This window comes from Thamnophis sirtalis, unplaced genomic scaffold (assembly GCF_051295495.1).
Source record: "Thamnophis sirtalis isolate CommonGarterSnake01/CBP01778 unplaced genomic scaffold, rThaSir2_p1.2 scaffold_4, whole genome shotgun sequence".
NCBI classification, from domain to species: Eukaryota; Metazoa; Chordata; class Lepidosauria; order Squamata; family Natricidae; genus Thamnophis; species Thamnophis sirtalis.
Genome location: NW_028261384.1, coordinates 107,623,992 through 107,638,537, shown reverse-complemented (window position 1 = coordinate 107,638,537; position 14,546 = coordinate 107,623,992). Strand labels below are relative to the sequence as shown.

The following is a 14,546-nucleotide window of genomic DNA, read 5'->3' as shown; positions in this document are numbered from 1 at the left end:
CTGAGAGAAAAATTTTATAAGGTGTTCTATAGATGGCATTTAGATCCTAAAAAGCTGGCTTCTATGTATCCGAACTTACAGCCTAAATGTTGGAGATGTGGCTCTCTCGATGCTACATATTTTCATATATGGTGGACCTGCCAAAAGTTTAAGGCATTTTGGATAAAAATATGGTGGATTATGCAAAATATTTTTAAAAGAAGGATAAAGTTTACTCCTCAGTTATTCTTACTAGGTATATGTACTGAATTTACAGTGGTAGAGACTAACTTGATTCTGCACCTAATAACGGCAGCAAGACTGTTGGTGGCGCAATACTGGAAGAAGGAAGACTTGCCTACAACTCAAGAATGGACATTGAAAGTCACAAATTTAGCCGAGATGGCTAAAATATCGGCATATCTTAAAGATCATTCAAATGAGAGATATCAACGAGACTGGAAAAAATGGATTGACTATATACAAAATAAATACGGGACCAAGAAATTCCAGTTAGCCTATGCTTAAGATCAGAAATGATTTAAATTGTTTGAAGTTAGTTCAGCAAGAAGAAGCTAAGGTCAATGTAGAATGTCATTAATTTCTTTGTTTCTTTTTTCTCAATGGATTTTAGTCTGTGTTTGTTAAAAATCCATACCATGTACGGGTTCTGGGAAGTCAGGTCAGGGGGGGAAGAAGGAGGGGTTGGGGGAGAGGGTGGATGGAGGGAGGGGTATATATTAGGTTAGACAAGAATTTTGTGGTAAACTAGAATTATTTTGACATACAAAAAATTGTACTTCGATGTCTTACTGATTGAGAAATGATGAAATGTTTGTCTTAAAAGAAATAAAACTTTTGAACGACCGAGCATTGTTGCCGCTCTGATTGCGTCCGCTGAGTCCCACCCAGCCGCCTTGTTCAGAATAGCCCATTCCCTCTTGAAAGGGAGGGATGCGGGTAACCCTCTACAAGGTAGAGTTGAAGAATTTGTCCAATTTCTCGCAGATAAAGTTGCTCGGCTTCGGACAGACCTGGACTCCAATTGCTCAGAGCCAGGCGAGGTACTGAGCAGAATTTATGGATTGATTTTCAACTTGTCGCACCTGAGGAAGTGGACAAGGCCATGGGAGCAGTGAGTACCTCCACTTGAGTACTGGACCCATGTCCCTCCTGGCTGGTCGTGAGCAGCAGGGAAGTGACACAGAGCTGGATCCAGACGATAGTTATCACATCTCTTCGGGAGGGGTCCTTCCCACGCCTCCTAAAGGCGGTGGTGGTGAGACCCCTCCTGAAGAAGCCGTTTTTGGATCCAGCCATTGTAAGTAACTACCGTCCAGTCTCCAACCTCCCCTTCATTGGGAAGGTTGTTGAGAAAGTGGTGGCCTCCCAGCTCCGGCGGTCCTTGCATGAAACCGATTATCTAGACTCCTTTCAGTAGGGATTCAGGCCTGGCTACAGCACGGAAACTGCTTTGGTCGTACTGATCAATGATCTCTGGAGAGCCAGGGACGGGGGCCATGCCTCCATCCTAGTGCTCCTTGACCTCTCAGCGGCCTTCGATACCATCGACCATGGTATCCTTCTGCGGCGGTTGCAGGAGGTGGGAGTGGGAGTGGGAGGCACCGTTCTTCGGTGGTTCTCCTCCTTCCTCTCGGACAGGTCGCAGTCGGTGTTGGTTGGAGGGCAGAGATCAACCCCTCGGCCCCTCAAGTATGGGGTGCCGCAGGGTTCGATCCTGTCCCCCCTCTTGTTTAACGTCTACATAAAGCCACTGGGTGAGATTATTCGGCGGCACAGGATAAAATACCACCAATATGCGGACGATACACAGCTGTATCTGTCCGCCCCGTGCCAACTCAGTGAAGCAGTTGACATGATGTGTAAGTGCCTGGAGGCTGTTAGGGTCTGGATGGGTGTGAACAAGCTTGCACTCAATCCCGACAAGACCGAGTGGCTTGTGTTTTTCCCTCCCAATAATTGGCTTTGTATTCCATCACTCAGGCTGGGGGGTGAAATTATACGCCCCTCAGACAGGGTTCACAATTTGGAGTCCTCCTGAACCCACAGCTGACCTTAGAACACCATTTGTCAGCTGTGACCAGAGGGACATTTGCCCAGGTCCGCCTGGTGCACCAATTGCGTCTCTACCTGAACCGGGAGGCACTCAGAACAGTCACTCATGCCCTTGTGACATCAAGACTGGACTATTGTAATGCGCTCTACATGGGGCAGCCCTTGAAGAGCATTCGGAGACTTCAGCTTGTCCAGAATGCGGCCGCGCAACCTTGGTACATCCACGTTACACCTATCCTCCGCGAGCTGCACTGGCTGCCTATTAGACTCCGAATATGCTTCAAGGTGCTAGTCGTTACTTTTAAAGCCTTACATGGTATCGGATCTGGGTACTTGAGAGACCGCCTCCTGCCAATTACCTCCCTGCGACCAATTAGATCCCACTGATTAGACCTCCTCCGGATTCCATCAGCTAGCCAGTGTCGACTGTCGACCCCCCCGGGGGAGGGCCTTCTCTGTGGCTGCTCCGGCCCTCTGGAATGATCTCTCCATGGAGATTCGGACCCTCACCACCCTTCAGGCTTTCCGCAAAGCCATTAAGACCTGGCTGTTCCGGCAGGCCTGGGGCTGATGAGTTCCCAGCCCCACTCAAATTGTTGTGGCTGTTGAGGAGTTTTAATATGTTTTTTTGTAATTGTTTTGTCTTGTTTGTTTTTTGTATTACCCCCTCCCCTATGAGTTTGTTAGCCACCCTGAGTCCCCCTGGGAATAGGGCAGCATACAAGTTTAATAAACCATAAACCAACCATAAACCATAAGATCCTTGAAATGCTAATAAGGAAATATATCTGTGAACACTTGGAAGTGCGTAAAGCTATTACAGGAAGTTAACATAAGTTTGTCAAAAATGCATCATGCCACACAACTTTTACTGCATTCTTTGACATAGTTAGCAGACCAGTGAAATACTGTGGACAGAGTATACTTGGACTTCCGTAAGGCATTTGACAAAGTAGTACAATATAAGATAGACAGCAACTGGCTAATTAACTACATTCAGCAGGTAGTCCTCAATGGAATTACACCTACATAGAGAGACTTATACAGTGGTGAAATTCAATTTTTTTAGTACTGGTTCTGTGGGCGTGGTTTGGTGGGTGTGGCAGGGGAAGGATACTGCAAAATCTCTATCCCGCCCCCCTACTCCAAGGAAATAATACTGCAAAATCTCCATTCCCACTCTACTCTGGGGCCAGCCAGAGGTGGTATTGCCAGTTCTCAAAACTACTCAAAATTTCTGCTAATGCTTGTTCCAAACCTGCCAAAATCTGCTGAGTTTCACCCATGGAATCATACAGTGGGGTACATCCAGATTCAGTCTTGACCCAGTACTCTTCAATATCTTCATAAATGATATAAACAGAATTGATCAGTGGAATGGCTTGCCTCCAGAGTTCTATCAATGGAGGTTATTAAAATGAGATTGGACAGCCATTTGTCCTGAGTGATATATGGTCTCCTGCCTAAGCAGGGGGTTGGACTAGAACTCCAAAGTCACTTCCAGCTCTATTATTCTGTATTTTGCCTTGTGCTCTTAGTGCTTCCAAATAAGAGGAAGTAAAGGTCAGGAGGGAACACACCATATCAGACTTCTTTGTTTATGCTATGGATGACTAACACAAACTGGCCATGAAAGCAAATCTCCATCTAGCTTATTGACTTTTAAGATTTTACCCATTTGTTTAATAAGAAGCAACTTAATGTAATTGTTCTGCCATTAGTTGCTCTTGCATATATATTATGCACTGGAGGATTCTGCTAGTGAAAAAGACTTTGCAAATCAACCAGTCTACGAAAAAGTTAATCTCTTTAGTGTGCTATTAGCAGTTCAGCCTATCCAGGTGGCTTGCAATAACATGAGTTCATGTTGTGTTTCAAGCAGATGACAACTCAATAGTTTCTGTTTTCCATTGATAAGTTCCCAAATTTAACATTATGGTGTAAAACTGCAGGAGCTGCAATTTGGAGGTTACTTTCACAAGCAATTTGATCAAATCCCCCAACCTAATTGACTTTGCAAATCAGAATGATGGTTCAGATTGAATAGCTAAATAGAAATATGTACTTCCAAATCAATTTGACAATTTGAAAAGTCAATTCATTTTCCAGATTAATTTAAAACGTAAAAGGACAGTGATCAATTACCAGTATCAGACATGAATCAAGTAATCCATTTGTGGAAGTTCATCTACTAAGGCTACGTAAACCAATCCAGGCAATGCAAAACAATACACTCCAATTTGCTGCTAAAAGTATTTATTATAAATAATCAGACATTTAGAAATTATAAGGATTTCCATTGGGTGAGTCTTTCAGGCACAATTATGAATAAAGATGGGTCACAGTAAAGTAATGCAAAGTGTGATAGCTTCTAGCAAATCTAGATATATCTTTTCTGAAGTAATAAGTTTGCAAAGGTAAAATTAGATATGATAGGTGGCATATAGTCATAATTTCCATTCAAAAATTATCATCCCTGTAATTACAAACATCTAATATTTTCTTGATTTTGGTAATCTGGGGAGAAAAGAAAAACAATGCACTTATAATGTTCAAGAGAGTTCAATATTTCCATCTACAAAAGTTAAGAAGTTATCTCAACTTACAATAAATTTAAAATCTATTTGTGTTCTGTTTTATTTTGTAGGCACAAAAGTTATACTTGTAATGTAGGTACACGGTCAATATGAAATTACCTCTGTTTGTCTTTTCATTGTATTATTTAAACCAAAATTATACGTAATTCACTCAGAAGTTGTGAAATGCTACATAGGTTGCATTTAGAAAAAAAGGAATAAACTATCAGCATCAATTATTATTTAAATGAATCAATGTCACATGTAATTTAGGGAGAAAAACATCTTTATATTTTCTGATCTTGGAAGAAAGAAAAAGCAAAGAGCACTGAAACTTAAGAAACCAAAATATGTTCTTTGAAGATTATTCTATAAAATAATTAAAGATTTCAGAGTGTTTAGATTACAGCATAAATCTACGCTTTTTTCCTCCCTCTGTCCTCTCCTACCTTGGCATTTTTCTGATTTTTTTTAATGTATTAGTTTATCAAAATATAAAATACAAAGAAAATTAAAATAATGGAAAATTTGGGGAGGAGAAAATTGAAAAAGAGAAAGCATGAGGTAGAAGGGCAGAAAAAAAATCCTATGATGATGCCATTTGATGGAGTAATGTGGTTTTATTTTATTATTTTAATTAATCTGTAGCTCTGGATTACTTTAAGGGTGGCTGAAACAATTTTTATGAATCCTTATTGGACAGGAACTATTACTTGGTTTATTTAAAAATCTATTATTTGACCATAAGAGAGAGCTAAGAAGATGACAAAACATGAATTTGAGCATATTTTTAGAAAGATATTAGAAAAATGTTTACAGAAAACCATTCACTTTTAGATCAATTATGTTTTAAAGATGGAAGAAAGATGAGCAATTTAGAGATGCAATAATGTTTAGAAATTTATCAAACAACTGAGACAATTTCACAAATATCTGATAAAGGACTGAACTGTAAATTTTGGAGTATAAATCTGACATCTATCTTTATATGATGATGGTTTAAATACAACCCTCCCTTCCAGTGCAACTGAAAAAAGAGCTCCAATCAAATCTACAATACTCAAGAGGACAAGTTTGGGATTTTTAATTCATAGATACTAAAAAGGTTGAGAATTATTTGAGAAAAAGATACTTCATCAATATTACAGAGAAAAAGATTTATTCTGTCAAAACAAGCTGGAGAGAATGACTTACATATAATGAGTTAATTAGAGTTAGAGAGGATTTCTACATGTCTAATATCTATATGTATTTGGAAAAAAACTCAAATGTAATTTTTTGTTTATAAAAGTGAGTTTGATTTATATATATATATATATACAATGCTTGAGTTATTTCTAAAACTTGTAAAACATTATTGAAAAAGAATTTGAATATAAAAAATAAATAAAAAATAAAATAAAAAATAAATATTAGAATTTAGAATTCATTGATTTTAGAAATATTTTCAAAGAAAGATTTAGAGTTTTAAAATGAATTTTAAAAAAAATGTTTTCCCCTTTAAGATTAAAGAATCTGAGAGAGTGTAGTAAATTATGTTAACATCAATGATGATAGTCTATAATGATTAATAAGTGTAAACAGAAATATGCAGTATATTACCTTCCACAGCAAGAAAAAAAATGGAATGATTAAATTAAAATAACATATTTAATTTTGTTTCCATTTGGAAACTGCTTTTGGATTTTGTGCTTGTGATGGAATAAAAGCAAACTTTGATTTTGGTTTCCCTGATTAGATAGATATGTTATCATAGAAATGGCTGGGATGTGTTATTGTGTAAAAGTAAAAAGTTGAGGTTATAATGTTATTTTCTACTGTGCTAAAAAGACTTGTGTGGCCAGATCTTTTCCCCACCTAACCTTAGCATCTCAAGCATTTTCTCGTCCCTTTTCCATTTTTGTCTTACCTGAGGAATCACACATATTGTCCAAAAGGCCTTCTTGGTTTACAGTCCTAGAAGGAATGGTAGAAGGTCAGTTCTGTGGTATACATAGATACCGTTCAGCTGTTTACAAAGTAAAAAATAAACAACATTTCTTCTTTTTAAGACAAAGTAGGTTATCAGATGGCTTATAGCTTGGATACCTACAGGATCACACTCATCTCCTGCAACTTCTGCCCAGCCATTAAAATTGCATAAAGTTGGCAAACTCCAAATCCCAGATGTAGAACATGTCATCTTGCAGGACCTAGGAGATGACCCTCCCTTGTAGCTGCATCCACTCTGTGAAATAGCATTCTTTCTGAATTCTATACATCATTGACTCTGCTGCATATTCGTGTATCTTTAAGGACCTGGCTCTTCCAACAGGACTTAGGACAGAGTGTTTCAGAATCTACTCTGTAGTATTGAATTTATATTACATGATGAGTAACTGGAATCTTTATTTTTGTTTCTCTTTGATGTGTCATTGGTATCATTAATTATTGTTTATATTGTTAAATTGTTGATTTAAAATCTAACATGTAAGATGCCTAAAGTTGTCTAGAAGTGGCATATGAGTTGATTAAGAAAATAAAGAGCTACCCTAGATTTCTAACCAAATAGGATAATGATATCAATAAATTAAATATTGACTTCCATCCAATTCTCATACCTTTTTCTTTCCTTTTAGTTTGCAATAATCACTATGGCACATTCTGATCTGTGATTCTTAATATAGCAACTTCTGATTTATCTTACTTGTATCAGCACAATAGCTCCATTGCCGGTCTTTGTCATAGTTCTTTGTGACAGAACACCAAAATCTTCCATCCTCTGAATTTTAATTGGTGCAAGAAGTGAATAATTTCCCTTTGTAGATGAATGGGAAAACACATATCTTGCCTTTAGAGTTGCCTTCATATTCTGTAGATATTGGAAACACAAAAATAAAGAATTGGGTAGTTTTTATATTGAAATGAACTTTAATCTCCCTCCCCCTCTCTCTCCTTCAATACATTTCTACCAGCACCTACATTGGAAAAGGAAAGTGCCAACATGCTTCGCTAAGAACAAAGCAAGATCTGAATGCTTGGTTAGGCTAAAAATAGATATTACCAAGAAAACATAGTTTTGTAAGACACAATTAGAAAACCTAGAAGCTTGTTGCAAGAAGACCTTTTGCTGGAAAAGTAAGGCAACATGATATTTAGTTTGTGGGGCAACCAGGGTTTTAAGGGTATAGGTCAGTGGTGGGTTGCAAGTGGTAGCCCCAGTATGACATACCAGAGCCTGCCTGGAGAATCAGATACCAGTCCAATACAGTGCTCCGGAGGGCCCACCAGCCTGCCTGAGCTCCTAACCAGTCTTTTAAGTCTTTGGCGCTTATGCGCATGGCATGTACAGCACCTGCGCCACACTCTGCTGAAGAGCTGGAGCATCGCGGAGGCTCACAGAAGCAGTAAGATGCATACATCCTAGATCATGTGATCAGCATTTACAAACTTCTGACAAAGAGAATCAGTAAATCAAAACTTACAATCACATAATTTCATGACTAACAATCATGAGTGACTTGATAGTCAACTAGGAAGGTCAAAAACCTACAAACCCATATGATCCTGATTCAGGCACTTCACAACCTGTATGCATTTATAATAATTATAGCATCCCACAGTTACATGGTTGTCAATTGTGAATTTTACAGTTGGCTCCAGCATTTGCAAAATATACATTGCCTCCATTTAAATCCTGCTTCAGGTGCCTTGTCAGCATAAACAACATATAGGCAATACTCAAATATTATGTCCTAATTTGTTTTATTTTTTTGCTGCTATTGTCTGTTTTTATGCTTCTAACCTAACAAACTCTTCAAAAATAATTATGTAGAGGAAAATGACTATGTCATGCTAATTGTCTGAAAACTGAACCAAATGAAATCAAGTGAAGGCAGCAAAAGAAAGATCAAGTCTAAAACAGATTGGAAGAAGCATGGTAGCAGAAAAATATTGAAATCTTCTAGGAGGAATTCTTTGCAGAAACAGATGGGAGAAGCTTGAAATATGGCTGGCTGCTCTCTCTAAGCTTTATCTTTCATCATATAACCCACTTTGGATCACAGATAGCCACCTTCTGTTTCCTAAATTCATACAGGCACAGAAATGTAGTAAAAGAATTGGAAATAATAATTTTCCTATTATTATTCTTTTCATCTCTACTTTCACACGCATCCACTTCAAATATTTCTTTGGACTCACACTGACTTGCTTTCCCATCCTTAATCTGGACTTCATTTTTTATCTGTAATTGGAAATCTTAATTTGCACATCCCATGTTGCATGGAAACTATCATCTGAGAGGACATTTGTTCCATTGAAATATCATTGCAGCATTCAGAGTCTCTGGATTTTGAGAGAGGAAAGGAAAACAGGTGTCTATACCACACTGTAGTTTCTCCTACCTTCAGTGGCACATGCCCTCCATTTACTGTCCTTGTCATAGTTTGCAGTTGTGGCACACCACAATTGCTTATCAGATGCACCATCTCTTGTACAATGAAAGTAGGTTTTTTTGTTGAATAGGAAAGGAAACCTGCAAGGACGTAATTCTGAAAAGGAATGATAATGGGGGGAGAAATTAGGCAGCACTCCCAAAATAAGCAATCTAAAAAACAGAGAATTGGATGAGCAGTGGGGTGATTAAGATTCCAGGTGGAATAGAGTTTATTAAGACCAGGGACATGCAGTCACTAGAGGCAGGGGCGGCGGGGCCTCACCAGTCTCCTGGGGGAAAGAAAGAATTTTAAATATTTTTTTTAAAATAATTAAAGCCAGGGTAGTTGCTACCAGATTAAAAGTCACAGTGGCTTGGTGTCTGCTCTCCGTGTTAACTATGGGAGGATGCTAGAAAACTCGGAGCCTCTTTTGCCTAAGGAATTGTTTGCCTTTTAAAAGTTAAGGAGGAGTTAACAAGCGAACACTTTCATATGTAAAAGAGGCACTGATTCTCCCACCTCCTGATTGGGGAGCAGCGAATCATGCCTTAAGAGCTTACGTTAGCACGCTTACGTTGGGCGGACAAGAGGAGAGTTGAGAGAGTTTCCACAGCTGGAAAAGGTGGATCGGACGGAGGGAGGGGGGGATTCAAATTTATTGTAATTTAATTTGTAATTTTTTTTATTGTGAGGTGTGTGTGCGTGTGGTTTTTTTTTTTCTTTCTTCACAGCGATGGGGTCAGAGGAGGCAGGGACGTTCTCGCCGCTGTGTCCCAACAGGCCAGGTGTTTCGTGTTAATGTCCGCCATAAATGTGAGAAGCCTGGCCTGTTGGACACAGTGGTGGCGGGGGAGGAATAGGCTGGGTGGGCTGGCTGGCTGGGGAGGGGAGAGCCTTTTAAAGCCCTGCTGCCGCACCTTCCCAGCAAGATTTCCTTTTGGCTTGCGGTTTCCCTTGCCTGCCTTAACCAAAGCTTGGCGACCTGCCTCAGCTTTTGCGCTCTCCCTCTCTCAGCTGTGCAGCAGCTTCGGTGGCAGCTCTCGGCCTACGGCAGCAACATTGCACCGGCTGTGGAAGGAGAAGGAGGAGGAGGAGGAGGGAACCAAGAGAGGCGTTTAACAGGCGTGCGCCCCACAACCAGGACCGTCATTGCGCCTCAAGCCGTGTTTCTTCCTACAAAGCCCTTCAGGCATCAGGCGGAGATCTCGGGTTGCCCGAAGGGCTTTGCAGGAAGAAACGTGCCTTGCGGCGCAATGATGGTCCTGGCTGTGGGGTGCACGCCTGGTAAACGCCTCTCTTGGTTCCCTCCTCCTCCTCCTTCTCCTTCCACAGCCTGCGCGATGTTGCTGCCATAGGCCGAGAGCTGCTGCCACCGCTGCTGCACAGCTGAGGGAGGGAGAGCGTGAAAGCAGAGGCAGGGCACCAAGCTTTGGTTAAGGCAGGCAAGGGAAACTGCGAGCCGAAAGGAAATCTTGCTGGGAAGGCGCGGCAGCAGGGCTTTAAAGGGCTCCCCCCTCCCCAGCCAGCCAGCCCACCCAGCCCATTCCTCCCCCGCCACCACTGTGTCCAACAGGCCAAGTTGCTGGGAGGAGAAAGTTTGGGCTGCAGAGCAGAGTTTGAACTGCCGAGTGACATACGGTGAGCTTCATGGCCGGTGAGGGTCCCGCTCTATGGTGGACACAGCGCCGGGGCTTCGGTGGGGCTTTCACACTTGCCTCACTGGCCATGAAGGTCACCGCACGTCACTGATTAAGACATTGTATACCCCTTGTATAGCTGTTGAAAAATGGATTTATCCAATAACAAAATAGATATGCTTAAATGGTTACATATATACTGTATCTTTCTGCTTAAATTGATTGATTTCTGTCAGAGTAATGGGGTAGTCCAATCAAGGAGCATGACCAGATGGATTAATTCTACTGTATACAAGATTACATTAGCAGAATTTTGCAAGTCTGAAAGTTCTGAGACTTGCCACAATTATATTCTGTGGACTAAGCTGATTTTTAGTGAATCGTTTCCCCAACCCCCATTTTCCAAGATTATTCCCATTTTCCATTACTTCTTCCTAATTCCTCTTACAAAGGAATAGCTTGATACCTGAATGTTAATTCCTACAGTCCTAAAAGGTTATCAGATAGCAACCAGGGAATTTTGAGGAAAACACTTTGCTTTTCCTTGATGAATTCATGGCCACTGATGGCTCCACAGCTGCTGAGTATCTGCTCAGTCACTATCCTGACAGGGATGGGCAGGGCTTAGATCAATAGCCAAGAAGTTGTGTTAGAGCAGGCCTAGCAGGGGAGAAATTCAGCAGGTTCTGATAAGTTCTGGAGAATCAATAGAGGAAATTTTGAGTAGTTCAGATAACCAGCAAATACCACCTCTGGCTGGCCCCAGAATGCGGCAGGAATGGTGATGGATGGGGTGGGAAAGGGATTTTCCCTGCCATGCCCACCAAGCTATGAACACAGTAGTGGTGGGTTCTGGATCCCGCTGCAATCAGTACGGTGCAATGGGGCTGGGCCCCCACCACATTAATATGTGTAGCGCACATGCACACAGCATACACATGCATACTTGCCACTCGCGAAGCTCCAGCTGCTCGGCGGAGCATTGCACAGGTGCCATACGCTCCGTGCTCATGTGCAGAAGCCCTGAAAACTTCAAATACCAGTAAAGAGCACAGGCGGGTGGGTGGGCCCCCCAGAGCACCATACCGGAATGGTACCTGGTGCTCCTGGCCGGCACCGGTACGCCACAGTACAGGCGTACCAGACGTAACCCACCAGTGGCCCACAAAATCGGTAGTAAAAGAAATGAATTTCATCACTGAGGCCTAGGTATGCAAACTGCATATGTTTTCATCTATGGCTGTATCTCTTTTAAACTTAGACATGCATTTTCCTAGAATCCCATGGAAATCTGCACCGTCTTACTATTTCCAAAACACATTTTCAACTCTGGCTCCAGAGTTCGCACTGAACTTCCTTATGTCCTGATACCTTTGTGAGTTTCATGCTACTAAATATGTTATCAAATTAGCCCAGCAAGTACTTTCAATTTAAAAAGTTACAGTTTGATTTTAATTTTAAATATTTTTAAAATTCAGTTGGTTATTTGTCCAGTGACTCCCACTGATCCTGCCCTACGTAAAGGTGAACTGAGAAAATAAAAATGTATAAACATATAATAAAAATGCAAACTAAGATACTATCTAATCCCAATATTTTCTGTACAAAGACGCTCCTTTTAATTTTTCCTTCCATAGGAATTAATGGATCAACATTCTGTTATCCCACCTTCAGTTGTCCCTCTATTTCACTCTCAACTACAACTCTCAACTATTGGGGTTCTTTTTTCTGCTTCAAATAGCCCAAATAAATTGTTTACTTAGTGGTTTTTTACAATGCACTTCTACCACTTCTTATTATTAGATGTGTATAAATCAAAACACGTAGAAGCACTTGACCAACCATGAAAAACTAAGCAGGTCATTTCTCATCAGTGATGGTGGAGGACACTAAGATACCTCTTTGTTATAGAGAAAATGTACCAACAACAAAACCTATAGAGAAAGCAATGGCAAATCAGTTCTAGTGTGTGGCCAAGAAACAACATGGATATGTTCTTAGATTTCTCAAGAATCAATTTCTAAGCCAAAAATGACTTATTTACCCCTGTATTGTCTTACTTCAGATATAGGACATTTTTCTATGCTCTGTTCTTCAATGTTATGTCCAGGGCAATCTCTTCGGAGGTAAATTGGATTGATAAATGGTAACTGGTGGAAAGTGATTTAGAGAGTTTTTGCAACTTAGTGTGGATTTGTGTTTGATTCTCCCCTGTCCTAGTTTAATAGTTAGCAGAGCTAGATAGCAGGATTATCCAAAGTATTTCCTTCTATCATCTAAGTTTTTCCATACCTGAGGGTTTACAGTAATTCCATTTTGGTTCTCTATCATAGTTGCTGCTCAAAGAGCACCAGAGCTTTCCACCAGAAGTCCCAGCTTTTGTGCAAGCTGAATAGGATTTTCCCTTGTAAATAAAAGGAAACACACAAGGTCCCTGTGAATATGCAGATAGTCCTGAACAGTGATGAAAAATGAGGAAGAGAGTTAGCAATCACTGATTATTGGATTCAGCATTTGAGTTGAAGTATTTTCAATTGCAGCATATCAGGAATTATACTAAAAGCAAATCTTTATTCTTGAAAAGATGAATCATATTACTTAATCTTATATAACTATTCAAGTTGGAGATAAAGGTAAAGGTTCCCCTCGCACATATGTGCTAGTTGGTCCCAACTCTAGAGGGTGGTACTCATCTCCGTTTCAAACCTAAAGAGCCAGTGCTGTCCAAAGACATCTTCATGGTCATGTAGCTAGTATGAGTAAACCCCAAAGGTGCAAAGAACTCTGTTACCTTCCCACCAAAGATGGTACCTATTTTTTCTTCTTGCATTTTTACTTGCTTTTGAACTGCTAGGTTGGCAGAAGCTGGGAAAAGTAACAGGAGCTCAATCCATTACACTGCACTAGGGATTCGAACTTCCAAACTACTGACCTTTCTGATCAAAAAGCTCAGCGTCTTAGCCACTGAGTCACCACGTCTCTTGGAGTTACTAATATAATAAACTAGAATTAGGCATTTTATGGCCCCAACTACATTCAGCTCTTTGGCTGTCCCTTCGGGTCTATGTGAGGTCAATTAAAAATTAGAAATCAAATGTAAATACAAATAGTCCTCGACTTACAATCGATATTGAGCCCAAAATTTATGTTGTTAAGTGAAACATTTGCTAAGTGACTTTTGCCCCATTTTACAACCTTTCTTGCCCCATTTGTAAAATGAATCACTGCAGATAATAAGTTAGTAACAAGGTTGTTAAGTAAATCTGGCTTCGCCATTGGTTTTGTCAGAAGAATGCAAAAGTTGATAACATGAACATGGGACAGAGCAGTGATCATAAGTATGAATCAGTTGCCAAGCATCGGAATTTTGATCACATCGTAGGGATGCTACACAGCTTGTTACTGGGGAAAATGTTCATGTCACTTTTTTCAGTGCCATTGTAACTTTGGATGGTCACTAAATGAACTGTTGTAGGTTGAGGAGTATCTGTAAGTTCCCTACAGGAGGTGGGAAAAGAAACCCAGGGTAGGCTCTGCACAATCACCAGTTATGCCCAAAGGAAGGCAAGGAGAAAATGCATTTTTTCTGCACAGTGCTCACTCCTCGCCTGAAGAAGCCTGAAGAGGCAGCCATGGTCATCATATGAGGTGGCCTGGGCTCAGTCACCCACAGCCATATCCTCAAATCACCTTAAAGGCGAATGAGTGGGATGCAGTTGGGAGTTATTGGTTTGGCCTTCCACAACAGCCCCAGGACCTCATGTTGCCTTTTGAGAAAATTAATTGGCCACCCCTAATTAAACCATTATTTGTTTTTTACATTGAACATTATCAGTTTACATGACTTTATTAATCTATTT

At 40.5% G+C, this 14,546-nt stretch overlaps 1 pseudogene across 1 annotated transcript in view; it reads right to left on the bottom strand.

The window, feature by feature from the left end:
* Positions 1–4,362: 4,362 nt before the first annotated feature.
* The window catches only part of LOC148046049 (epididymal sperm-binding protein 1-like), a 40,457-nt pseudogene continuing 30,273 nt past the window's right edge, over positions 4,363–14,546 (bottom strand). The window contains exons 4-8 of the transcript XR_015696467.1: positions 12,979–13,140; positions 9,017–9,163; positions 7,318–7,482; positions 6,541–6,587; positions 4,363–4,572 (exon numbers count right to left, since the gene is read on the bottom strand). The product of XR_015696467.1 is annotated as an epididymal sperm-binding protein 1-like (transcript). The remainder of the gene's footprint in view (positions 4,573–6,540; positions 6,588–7,317; positions 7,483–9,016; positions 9,164–12,978; positions 13,141–14,546) is intronic.